The following is a 14,382-nucleotide window of genomic DNA, read 5'->3' as shown; positions in this document are numbered from 1 at the left end:
CTTTAAGTCATACAGAATAGATATCAGAGCCTTAAACAGGCTGACTTCTGCTAAATGGGTCAAACTGGGCAGATAGTCTACAAACACATAACATCCTTATAGAATATGATGTAACACTATAGATCAACTTACCTCAGAATATATAAAGCATATAAACAATTACAGCAATATGATGCAACAAACACAGCAGTGCTACTAATCCAAAATACTCAAAGCTTCATAGAACTGAAACAAACATTTATTTTAGCTCCATTCTGCTGCTGATACATACTTTAGGTTTCTGAATATTAAACTTGTTGCTGCCTTTCATAGTGTGTAACTTGAAGGCCCTGAGTACTTTCTCCCACACTGAAAACACTGGAATGATGACATTATTTGAACATTACCTAATAAGACTGATTCAGGACAGACAATTAGTTATGTTAAACTTTCCTAGCAGTCCTTCACAAACAGGGAACAGTCTGTCTATTCTCTCCATCTGTCAGCTGCTGCTGGCTCTTCCTCCTCCTCTTCCTCACACACTGCTGAGTTTGTCCTGGTGGATCATCAGGGGTGCAAAGCCTCACAGATGATGTGCAGCAGTGGGTCCCTCAGTCTGTCCTCACTCTGGACACTTGCAGTTGTCACACATGGAAATCAAATGTGTGATAAGCTGCAGGATTCAAACACAAGTGTAACTTATAAATACATGTTCATACTTTTATTACACAATCAGAGAGAAAGAAACAGAGAGAGAGTGCAGGACAGACAGACAGGTGACAGTCTCAGGTGTACACACTGCTACAAAACAGCACAAGAGAAGGAGGATTTAGTGTTTGTGTTATTACGAGTGCTGAACAAGAAGAGCTCCCAGATGGTCCAGTGGACACATGTGTGACTCCTGTGATTAAAGCATCTTTCTTTCAGCTTAACGAGTGAACCGTCAGCTCGTTCAAACACACGTTAAAGTCCGTTTGGCTCGACACCACCGAACAGAGGCAGCAATATAACATAGCCAGTGTTGGGTAAGTTACTTTAAATTAGTAACTTAGTTACATTACTAGTTACTTCTCTAAAAAAGTAACTCAGTTACTTCAAGTTACTCGTTACTTTCAAAGTAACTAGTTACTAGGGAAAGTAACTTTGGTTTTACTCAGACTTCTCTTGTTAATGTGTTGCTTCCGTAACTGGATACCCAGCAAGATTGTCAGTCTTCTATCTTGCTTACTTGCCACAAGTGCACTGTGCCACCTACCAATAGAAAGGAAAAATAATGTGCACATTTCCACGAGAGAAATCCCACGCCTGGACCGTCGTTGACCGCCGCATGATTCTAGCCTGCTTTTTACATCCAACACAAAAACTGCAGTCGTGGTGCTTTTGATTGTACTCAGAACTTGGAAATTCTGCCTTCTGAATAGGAAGATGTAGGTAACACCAGACTGCAGATGAGCTGCATACAGAGCTGGACTGGGACAAAAAAAAAAAATCGTCCCGGGCATTTTGACTAGAGACCGCCCACCATTATAGGAAAAATCATAAAGCCTTTGAATGAAAACAAACACTGTTGTGACAGTGATGTACACTGTTCTGATGGTATATATGTATCAATCTATCAATTGTTTGTTGTAAGACTCAGATAATTATTTTTTTTAAAAGCGAGACATTTTAAATGAGAATAATAAAGAAAAGTATTTCCTTGTGCCCCCTTTCCTGTTAATGCCCTACCTGGCCCCTGGCAACACTTTGCTAGACCCGCCCCTGCACAGTTACCAGCTGTCAGCTACTTAGAAAAGGATCCTGGTGTTATTTGTCTCTCAGAAACAGCTCATAACTTCCTTCAACTCATCCATGTCACCTAAAAGGTAAACCTGTTTCTCCATCACCTGTTCAGCTCTGATGATTCAGTAAGGACATCTCCTGGTTTCATCTGCATGTTTCCCTCTCACCAGATAACCAAACCGATATCATGACCAGCAGCTTTACAGCTGTGGCTCCAACATCAGCTGATACTAGAAATTAATATTAAATAAATTCTAACAACAGCTGATCAAGCTTAAACGTGCTGCTGTTGTTTAACACGACATCCGCTGGTTTCCTCTTTCTGGCGCAAAGTGGGCGATAAATAAACAAGAGAGAAAAGCCGATCAGCTGATCATTGATCAGTTTCGTGATTGAAGTAGAAACAGGAGAGGAGAGAATGAGAGAAGAAGAGGCAGCTGTGCAGCTTCAGCTCTGTGTCTTTTTCATTGTAGCTGAAGTCCGGGACAAACTGTGTTCCTTTTCACCTCAGTACGAAACGCGTAATATTTTTCTGAATACGAGACGATTCTGTTTTTTACGGGACGGTTGGCAACTCTAATAATTAATGTATGAACAAAATAAAGTTCAGCATCAGTAACATAGCACCCACCCAGCTGTATAGAAACTCCGTCATGCTAGCTAGCACGCAGTACGAAAATGTCAGCATACCGAAAATAAACTCCACCTAAACTTGGTTTATATCTGACTCCGATAGACTGCAGGTCATAACTTCTTACCTGAAGTTCAGTTCACCTGACACGCGGACCGGCGGCCGCTTCGGGTCTCTCCTCTTGCCTCCCTTTTCCTTCATCCACCTGCTGGCTTCAACCACTTGCTAATGTTATTGAATCTGTGGAAGCTCCGCGATATCCACCACACGAAGTAACGAGTAACGAGCCTATCTAAATCCCAGTAACGAGTAACGCGTTCCTGGTTTTGGCATAATAACTAGTTACCGTGCTCGTTACCACAATAATAACGTAGTTACTGTAACGCGTTACTTAATAACGCGTTAGTCCCAACACTGAACATAGCTAACATTAACAGTGCAGTGAATCCTGCTTGTGCCGTGATATTCAGGACTGCAAACCGAGCAGCATCACTGACTTTCAGCTTGTTGTGTTTGTGGATATATGACTGACTTTAATTGCGCATAAAATCATCACATTCTCTGTAAGATAAGGTCAACTATATATATATTTTAAAGTAAAGGCTTTAAAACCAAGTTACTACGGTGGCCCCTAGAGACAAAGCACGTACAAACTCCAAAGCACATGCAAACTCCAAAACACATGCAAACTCCAAAACACTTGCAAAATCCAAAACACTTGCAAAATCCAAAACACTTGCAAACTCCAAAACACATGCAAACTCCAAAACACTTGCAAACTCCAAAACACTTGCAAAATCCAAAACACTTGCAAAATCCAAAACACTTGCAAACTCCAAAACACATGCAAACTCCAAAACACTTGCAAATTCCAAAACACAACGGAAGTGCTCCAGGACGCTAGGGGCAGTGTTGAGCTTTTGTTACCTAGTAACTACACAAGCCAGGAAGTACCAATGACCGGATTTGGGCTCTATCCCAATTCAGGGTCTGCAGCCTTAAAGGCCACATTTTAAGGACGATTATGTCACAGCGACACGACGAAGGCTGTCCCAATTCAAAGGCTGCTCAAATGCGGCCCTCAAATGCGTCCTTAATTTCCCTGAATTTTAAGGATGGGTCGGTGTAGCCTTCATGGCCCAACATATCCCAGATTTCATAGCGCGGCCGTGGTGTGGATAATTTTGCCGAAAAAAGGCGGAAGCGGAGCCGCCAAAGAGTAAACTTTCAGAAGTAAGTACTGAATATTATGTCACTTATTTATGCGCAAATGTTTTTATAATGAAGAACATTAAAACATTACTGTTGCCACATGTCAGCAAAGTTAAGTGACATTAGCGATGTTTGTACTAACTTGGTTTTAAAGCCTTTACTTCAAAATATATGCCGTTCAATAGTTGACTTTAATCTTACAGAGAATGTGATGATTTTATGGATAATTAAAGTCAGTCATATATCCACAAACACAACAAGCTGAAAGTCAGTGATGCTGCTCGGTTTGCAGTCCTGAATATGACGGCACAAGCAGGATTCACTGCACTGTTAATGTTAGCTATGTTATATTGCTGCCTCTGTTCGGTGGTGTCGAGCCAAACGGACTTTAACGTGTGTTTGAACGAGCTGACGGTTCACTCGTTAAGCTGAAAGAAAGATGCTTTAATCACAGGAGTCACACATGTGTCCACTGTACCATCTGGAACTCTTCTTGTTTAGCACTCGTAATAACACAAACACTAAATCCTCCTTCTCTTGTGCTGTTTTGTAGCAGTGCGTACACCTGAGACTGTCACCTGTCTGTCTGTCCTGCACTCTCTCTCTGTTTCTTTCTCTCTGATTGTGTAATAAAAGTATGAACATGTATTTATAAGTTACACTTGTGTTTGAATCCTGCAGCTTATCACACATTTGATTTCCATGTGTGACAACTGCAAGTGTCCAGAGTGAGGACAGACTGAGGGACCCACTGCTGCACATCATCTGTGAGGCTTTGCACCCTGATGATCCACCAGGACAAACTCAGCAGTGTGTGAGGAAGAGGAGGAGGAAGAGCCAGCAGCAGCTGGCAGATGGAGAGAATAGACAGACTGTTCCCTGTTTGTGAAGGACTGCTAGAAAAGTTTAAAAGAACTAATTGTCTGTCCTGAATCAGTCTTATTAGGTAATGTTCAAATAATGTTATCATCCCAGTGTTTTCAGTGTGGGAGAAAGTACTCAGGGCCTTCAAGTTACACACTATGAAAGGCAGCAACAAGTTTAATATTCAGAAACCTAAAGTATGTATCAGCAGCAGAATGGAGCTAAAATAAATGTTTGTTTCAGTTCTATGAAGCTTTGAGTATTTTGGATTAGTAGCACTGCTGTGTTTGTTGCATCATATTGCTGTAACTGTTTATATGCTTTATATATTCTGAGGTAAGTTGATCTATAGTGTTACATCATATTCTATAAGGATGTTATGTGTTTGTATACTTTCTGCCCAGTTTGACCCATTTAGCAGAAGTCAGCCTGTTTAAGGCTCTGATATCTATTCTGTATGACTTAAAGCAGTTATGACATGCTCTGATTTTCTCACCCAATAAAGGAATATTTAATATATCAGTCTACTCTTCATTTTATCAGAAAGTTATCACAGTTTGTACATTTTCTTTTTATAAATATATGTAAGCAATGAGCCAAATTTAGCAATGCCAACATACTGAAGGAACAACATTTGTCTCTTATATATGATACACCTATATATACACTGTCAAAGATACTTCTCTTTGAGTGAAGATTTAAGGTGATAAGACATATAGATAACTGCAACTTGAATCTGTACTGAGGCTCAGTATTTGACACAGAGTTCATGTTCACTGCTGTAATAGCTAATAATGATTAATATAATATTGGCCATATTATATTTACATTACCAAAGTGATATGACTTTAGTCTCATGAACAACATTAGCTAATTGTTATTTACTAACTAATCTTAAATGACTGTTCATTACAGAAATGAAGCCCAAAAATCATGTTTTACAGTCCTGTGGTCTCAGCCTCAGATACTTATCAAATCACACAAAGCTCTTGTAGAAACAAACAAACAAATGAACAAAATATGTTCTCCTTCATTTCTGTCAAACAAAGTTGTATGACACGTTTCCAGCGGTTAGTATCATGGTTGCTAGGCAACCTGGGAAGCGCGACGGAGACTAGACCGTCCCATACAGACAAACTTGCCGTTTATTTTGCAAATTGAGCTCAACACTGCCCCTAGCGTCCTGGAGCACTTCCGTTGTGATTTGGAGTTTGCATGTGTTTTGGAGTTTGCATGTGTTTTGGATTTTGCAAGTGTTTTGGATTTTACAAGTGTTTTGGAGTTTGCAAGTGTTTTGGAGTTTGCAAGTGTTTTGGATTTTGCAAGCGTTTTGGAGTTTGCAAGTGTTTTGGAGTTTGCAAGTGTTTTGGATTTTGCAAGTGTTTTGGAGTTTGCAAGTGTTTTGGATTTTGCAAGTGTTTTGGAGTTTGCAAGTGTTTTGGAGTTTGCATGTGTTTTGGAGTTTGTACGTGCTTTGTCTCTAGGGGCCACCGTAAGTTACCGCTGAAAGTACGAACATCACTAATGTCACATAACTTTGCTGACATGTGGCCAACAGTAATGTTTTAATATTCTTCATTATTAAACATTCGCACATAAATAACTGACATCATATTCAGTACTTACTTTTGACAGTTCACTCTTCGGCCGCTCCCTTCTGCCGTATTTTGCGACAAAATTATCCACACCCACCGCCGCTATGGATTGTGGGATATATGGGGCCCTGGCGTGCACCGGACCACGCTTGATATTTGGGGAAATCGACGGCACATTTGGAGTATGCATTTGAAGTACACTTTGAATTGGGACAGCCGTCGTCGCGTGGCCGTGACGTAATCGCACTTGAAATGCGTACTTCAAGCGTGCATACCCTGAATTGGGACACAGCCTCAGAGTACGCGGCCCTTGAGGATCGTTGAGGCTGCGTACTTTAAGGCTGCAGACCCTGAATTGGGATACAGCCAGAGTGTAGCATGCAGCGTTTAAAGCGTGGAAGTACTGACCTTATTTTGAGTTTGACTCCATAAAAAGTTACAAAAACATTAGTGTGTGTTGTGCGTGGGAAGAAAACTTCTTTTTACAGCGAAGAAACCCCTAAACTTCCAAGCAAGCACCGAGTGCGCTACAACTGTAATGTGAAATTCACAGAGAAACTCGCGGAGTCTTCCACTGACCGCTGCAGCACACCTGCACCAGGGTAAACCTCCGCCTACCCAAGTCCTGCTTTACAGGTGAAAATAGAGCAACAGGACCGCTAGTCTTTGATTTTATTTATTTTCTGCTGTGTTTTACTTGCATCTATTTGAAAGACTGAGTGTAAACACAAAAAAATATTTTATTTTATGTGCTGGAATGTGCAGAAAATAGGTTTAAATGTTAAACAAATTTCTTCCAGTCAGAGAATGTTGCATATAATTAAGTTTTTGCTTGATGCATAAAGTTAAAAGATTTAAAGTTTAAAGTTTTAAAAAGAGACGTTTCCATTTGATTACATTTTGTATGATGGATTATGCAGAAAAAGTAGAATTGGGCTGAAAGATCTATCGCTTTATCACCTATTCAGGTTGTAAATCGTGTTTTTTAAAAGTAACTAAGTAACTAAGTAATTAATTACTTTTGAAAATAAGTAATCAGTAAAGTAACGGGATTACTTTTTGGGGGAAGTAATCAGTAATTAGTAACTGATTACTTTTTTCAAGTAACTTGACCAACACTGCTTATGGCAGGGTAAATGCCCAAGGCTTAATAAGGTGCATCTTCAAAAATCTAAAACTGAGGGTGGGTTTGCACTTCCCAGCTTTTGTTTTTATTATTCAGTGTTGGGTGTAATGCGTTACTAAGTAACGCATTACTGTAAATAAATTACTTTTCCACTGAAAAAGTAGAGTAACTAATTACTGTTCATTTTTAGGTATTTTAATTACAGTTACTTACAATGTACTTGCGTTACATTGTAAAATAATTAAACTCGCTGAATATCATTATTTAATTTCAATAATTTATCTTCTAAACGTAGAAGTGAACTCTGCCGCTTTAACATCGCTGTAGTGCAGGTCCACGTTATTTCGCGCCAGTTTGCTGCATAGTCATATAGTGGAAGATGTTGGACTCGGCTGAAGCGTGTGGCTGTTTTATGAAGTGGACATATTCCCGTCTCTTCACTTTTCTGAAACAAGCAGACAAGAATATTACAGTAATATGTAAGCTATGTCCTGGGGAGAAAAAAGCTATCGGCTGCTGTTAATAGCACGAGTAATCTACTGACGCGCCTGACACGAGAGCATAGACGAACAACAGGATCAAGGAGTGATCCTTGTTCATCATCCATGGATAACACCGCGGCAACTCCTGCTAAGCAGGCAAAACTTGAGTTAAGTTTTGCCTGCTTTAGTTAAATTACTTATTTAGTAATTAAGTTACTTTTCTGACACAGTAATTAGATAAGTATTTTAAATACAATATTGACTAAGTAATTAGTAATTAATTACTTTTTTAAAGTAAAGTACCCAACACTGTTATTATTGGGCTGGTAACATACGATGTTTGGTGTTCTGGTATTTTTACCACAATCGGAGTGGTTGTCCTGACTGGGTGACTATGGAATTGCATAGTGACAACAGTATATCCTTACCAGCTGCACTTTGCTCTCCACTCTTATCCTCTTCATTCAACTCCATCCACAACCCTGTAGTGGTACACTCATTAAAAATATGGGGCCAGTTTAGGTAATACTTTAAACTCTGGGACTTCTCCCTTCTCAGCCCCATTGCATCTAACTATCTCTTTAAACCTTCTATCCAGGATGCTGGGTCTGTGGAGTGGCACAGAAGTGGAATAACTTGCTTCAAGGACCTATTCATAGCCAACAAACTGGCATCATTTGAACAACTTGCTAATAAATATAGTCTACCACCATCACACTTTTTCAGATACTTGCAAGTCAGGCACTTTATTTGTTCCCAGACTTCAGGCTCAAGCCCTCCACCAGAGCCTATACTATTAGAAACTATCCTACAACTCAATCCAACCAACAGAGGGCTGATTTCCCTGCTTTACAATAAAATGTTAAATTTGACACATACCTCTTCATCCAAGCTCAAGACACTGTGGGAAGGAGACCTAAACATGACATTTTCTGACGAAACATGGGCCTCTATACTAAAACATGTCAACACAACATCATTATGTGCCCGCCACTGTTTAATCCAGTTCAAAGTGGTGCATAGAGCCCATTTCTCAAAATCCAGATTATCTCGTATCTATCCTGAAATCACTCCATCTTGTGACAAATGCAAAACTGCTGAAGCCTCACTGATCCACATGTAATGGTCTTGTCCCAGTCACGTTCAATTCTGGACAGACGTTTTTCATACCCTGTCCTGGACTCTGAGGCTATGTCCACACGTACACGGGTATTTTTGAAAACGGAGATTTTCCGTTTTCGTTTTAAAAAATAATCCCGTCCACACGTAAAGGCAGAAATGAAGGAAAACGCTGCTAGGAACATGCCAAAGCAGCAGGTGGCGCTATATTCCTAACCGTGTAGAAATGTTGGCCAATCAGAAGTCTAGAAGCCTCGGTGGGAAATAGTAAACAAAGCTGGGCCATAGAAGCAGAACCGAGTCGTATGTGTGGAGGGACAGTAACTGTGTGTGTATATGTAAGCATTTAAACACTGCAGAGAGGACAATTAACAGTAACAGTATTGTAGAAATTCATTTCATCGAAACAACAACGTGGCGCACACTGTGACGTCAAAAAAGGCGCACACCTTTGACGCTGCGTTTTCTCCGTTTTTCTCGTCCACACGTAAATGCAAAAACGGAGTTTTAGAAAATATCCACCCTGGCCGGAGTTTTTAGAAATCTCCGTTTTCACTGACCGAAAACGCCGTTTACGTGTGGACGAAAGGTGCAAACGCATAGAAAAATCTGCGTTTTCAAAAATACCCGGGTACGTGTGGACATAGCCTGAGTGTGACGCTGGCCCCTGGCCCCCTTCTTGCTATGTTTGGCGTCAGTGGGAATGAGGGGCTTCTACTGGCCTCTAAAAACAGGCATTATCATTCTGTTCCCTGTTGGCCAGGAGGGCAGTCCTACTGAGGTGGCGGGACGCTGCCCCCCCCTCACAACCAGTGGTTATATGACCTCATGGCGTGTCTAAAACTAGAAAAAATAAGACACTCGCTCCAGAACTCTACTGGAAAATTTCAAAGCATGCAGGGTCCTTTCCTTGATGCATTTCAAAATCTATAATTTTTTTTTTAGCAAACTCTCTTATGTCAGGTGTGGAAATACAGTGTACAGGTCTAGGGCAGTGACCTGGGTGGGAATGAATGGGATTATTTTGCAGGGATTATGTTACCTTGGGAAATATCATACATATGTTTTCTTTTCTTTTTTCTTTTTTCTTTTTTTTCCTTCTCTTTATTTCAAATCCTAAATGTACGGGCTACTTAAACCGAATGTACAGATCATCTGTAATCCTTCTCTTTTCTTTCTGTTTATATATAAAAGGAAAAACATTTAATAAAAAGACATTGTTTAAAAATCCATGAAGGTTTATGAGTGAAGTGTAAGGAGTGTAAGGATAAACTGTTATGGAAACCAAAGTGACCGGTGCTGAATTTTTCTTTTCCCCAATAGTAAAACGTAACATTACGCCTTTCAGTCCTGCTTACAACGTGACAGTAGTCCTAGATATCTGGATATGATTAGCTGCACAGAAAGCAGCTGCAGCTTGGAGGCACCCCTTCCCTAAAATCCCCCCCCTCCAGGGGATATTAGGTGTCATGTACCTCCAACCGATTTCACGCACCTCGCAGCTGTTTTTTGGATCATCGGTACGAGGTTCTTTTCTCTTCCCATATCAGATACGTTAGTGTCATTAGTGCTGCAGTGGCCTCTTCTTGTTTGCTGCATAAAACCTGTTGATTGTGCACTAGAATAGACTCTGCAGCACGAGGGTCCAGTGTTCTATTGTAGATGTGTTAATAATTGACTGACACACATGTGCTCACATGCACAAAGCTCAGAGGCAAGGGAGACGGAAAGTTGACTAGATTGGCTAAAAGGTGTTGTTGTTGTTTAAGGGTGTAGACAGATGTTATTCATTTATTTTATTATTAATATTTTTTTTGGTTGTTGTTGTTTTGTTTTGTTTTGATTGAATCTTACTCATTCATCCAGAAAGTGCACAGTCAACTAGCTGAAGGGAGGAAAAGATAAAAAACAAACAAAATAAAAACAGTGGTTAATAGCCACAGGACAGCCTGACAAACAGTGATGAAAATGTGGTGGAGAGGGTTTCATATTTGTATGTACAGTACATGCCTAATTGGTTTTCAGTGTCTGTATTGGTTAGTGGAAATATTGGTCAGGCATGCAGCTAGCTAAGCAAATACCCATGATCTCATTCTGGGGACTGTGAGGTGTTTTCCTGTATTGGAAAAGTCCCACCGATGCCAAGTGAGCGTGACCCAGTTATGAAAGTGGTAAGGGAACAGGCGGGGATTTTCTTCATCTCCCTTCCACTCTGTCCTTTCATGTCACAATACCACCAGTTTAGACAACTCTGAAGTGTCTTTTTCTGTGGAAGCCACAACTTGTATATAATATCTGAGCCTTTTCCTATAATTTTGGTTTCGTTTTGGTTATGGAAAGTGTAGTGAGTTTTTTTTCTTCTAAGAATTATGTGGTAGTTTGGATATTTTATCATATGATGAGTAATTCTGGTTTAACTCCAACCTCAAAGCTTCACTCATTTGACTTCCTGATTTTTACAATTTTCTCAGTGGGAGAGAAAATAATCATGGTGACAAACTTCCTTTCTGTAGCATACAGATCAAAGATCCAGTTACTTTACACCATTACATCATTACATGAAAACATCCCAGCTGTAGTCGAGCAACAATAAGTATCAGGTAATACCAGCATATCATTTTCTGAGATAGTCTGTTGGCACACAGTCTTCATTTGGACTGGTACCTTTTTGCTGACATTCCTTTTAATCTAAAAATAAAATTTGAAATGCAAATGAAAAAGAATTATTACCAGCTTAACGATTACCTATTTACAAGGTTTGGGCACAGACACAGCATTAAAACCACAGTGGTTTTCTGAGATTTATTGAAAGAAAAACCCTGTTACAAAGGTTAATATGGCATGGATAAACAGGGAAAAATAACAGCTCCTTTATATCCACTATGTGGATACAGTGTTTGTTGATAATGCAGAACAAAGTGCATCCTGACCTTTATTGTTGCCATTGTATCCCATTTTTGTACACACGCTCTTTGCACAGGATTTTACTTAATCACAGTACACAGATGTTAGATGAGTCAAAACACACCTTCCTCTACATTTAATGTAGTACTGATATTGGTCCCTCAGTTTAGTATAATGAGGAGAAAAGTTCACGTAGACATGTTTTTGTTTTGTTTTTTTTCTCGAGGGCCATACCAGGCCTCACCTGTTCTGCAAGTCCCTGCTGTTTTCCCCACATTCCTAGTCTGAGGCAGCTTTCTGTTGTGCTTTTCTGATCTTAAAGATATGGTCTGCTTTCATATTCTGTCCAACTCTATCTTTAAAAATGGCTGTAGTTTATAACATATTAAAAGTTTGATGTGCAGTGATTCCCTGAATCATTTACAAGCTGTCGTTTTCAGCTTGTGTGCTTGGATCACATACAGCCCCATGTGATTTCATATGCTGGGATCTGATTTGCCAGCTAAAATCAGTGTCTGGGTTGTGTGATGCTGAGCCATTCACAAAGACCACCAGGTCTGAGCTGACCAGACCTGTTCTATAGGTCAGAGGAGGCTGCCATACAGTCATGTGTCTTTGCTCTAGATGGATCAGTGATACACAATATGGTACCAAAAGTCTTGAGTCGGAGTAGCTCACAAGGTCACATGAAGCTAGAATGTCTTTTTTGGCTGCTGATACTGTTTTGGATGAGAACTATACCACTGGTCTTTGCTGTGCCCCCGTGCTCCAGCGATAAAACAGAGGCCACTGTTCATCCACTGTCTGGGCCTATGATTTGCTAGGATTGATGATGGATAATCCATAACTTGGTGCAGTCTGCAGTGTCAGTTTTAGGTATGTGAAAGCATGTGTTATTAGTCACATGTTGTCTGTTGTGTGCAGTGGGTCCACCTCCCATGTATCATTGTTGACAGTGGAGCCACTCACGTTGCATAGTTTACTATGCATTACAGCAATATGTCGTGCAAAGAAATGTCATCATTGTCTGTTTGTGGTTTGGAATAGATTAAATCACAGCAGTCCTTCTTAGTGAGAGGGACTTGCCGTCTGACGTGATCACGTGTCCCAGGTGAATTTGGAGAGTCTGACCGTGTGAACCCTCAGTAAGCTGTTTCAGCAGCACTTTTGTATTGTTCTCACAGGTCTGCTTACCAGTCACAAAACATCAATCATCAACGTGTTGCAACAATGTTGAACATCCCTGAGGACTGAAACCTGACAGGTGTTCTGTTAGTGACTTTTCAAAAGCCGTGATAGTGAAGCCCATGGGGCATTGCATCCACGTGGGGTTTTTTTTGCATTAACCTTTATCATGCAATTAGCCAAATCACAGAGAAGGATTTGTCTACACCACCGAGATGAATACAGGAGTAATACCTCCAAGCTTTTGATTTCATTGGACTCTAATGACTTCACAAAAGGAGCAGCGCCCACAGGGACTCTGGGGTGTCACCATTTTCAGGAGCGTCTGGGGTCAGCTCTGTCAGTACAGAGAAGCCTTTGCTATTCTTACAACACATTTGGCTCCTGTCATGCTTCCTCAACTAGTCTGTTGCAGTGTTTTAGATGGCTTATTTTAAACAGGTAATACAGGATGCATGAGGTCGGTATAAGATATACACAAACCCATGATGGTGTAAATAAATGTTTTAAGTGCAACAGGGAGTAGGTAGGCATTTAACACTTTAAGACCTGGCCCTTATTGGGCTTTCTGTATTCTCATTAGCTATAAATCGTGTGCAAACATCCAGATGAGTAGGGTGAGAACTCGACTGAACAGAAAAGGCAAATGCCTTATTTGCAGGGTACACCATAAGTCCAAAAGTTTTATTGTCTCTGGTGTGTCATTTCATGTACTGGGTGAAAGTGGAGAGGACAGAGGACAGGGCACGTGCAATCTTGATGTTGCAGACCTCAATGATGTTTAAGTGATGATGTTCAAATTTAAGCGTCAAATCTCCATCCACCAAAACACAGAAATCAGTGTTTTAAAATGTCACTATTTAGTGTTTTCGTATTGGGAATCTCTTGTGTATCATTCAGTCACTGGAAATCCTCCTGCTCCTACAGTTTTGATATATATGCCAAGGTTTGGTTTTGGATTCTGTTTGTTATCACTGACACAGCGGAAGGGCATTTTTAAGGAGTGTAGGAGTGCTTTGCATCAGCTTTGGCTTTGATATTTTTCAGTCTCCTTTTGTTTTTCTTCTCTCTCTCTTCTCCGTGTGTAGCAAATCTGTCAACCTTAGTCTTGTCAAGTCCCTTTTTGGGCATGTGTGTGTGCATATGTTTGTACTTTGGCTTGGACCTTCCAGCAGCAGGATGGGAGGATACCCAAGGCCCACTGTGCTTTGAATTTATTTCAATCAGGCAGTTTAAATAGTCCACAACTGTGTCATTATCCTGTTATTAGCACAGGCAACAGGACTCTCTGATTTCCCTCACATTTTAATTTTTTTAATTTTAATTTTTGTTTATTTTTAGTCTCGGCTATTGTTGGTTTGTTCGATGGTTTCCACTAGAAATGAGCAGAACTGTACCGCCACGTCCTCATTATCTCCTTTGGGGTTCGGCGAGAGTTTTCTCCCCCGCTGGCATTTTGTTCCTGTCTCTGCCCATTTGTGCGTGTTTTTGCACACGCGCGCG

The sequence above is a fragment of the Oreochromis aureus genome, linkage group 4 (genome assembly GCF_013358895.1).
Source record: "Oreochromis aureus strain Israel breed Guangdong linkage group 4, ZZ_aureus, whole genome shotgun sequence".
In the NCBI taxonomy this organism is placed as follows: Eukaryota; Metazoa; Chordata; class Actinopteri; order Cichliformes; family Cichlidae; genus Oreochromis; species Oreochromis aureus.
The sequence above is the reverse complement of the archived record's forward strand: the minus strand, read 5'-3'. Positions refer to the sequence as shown.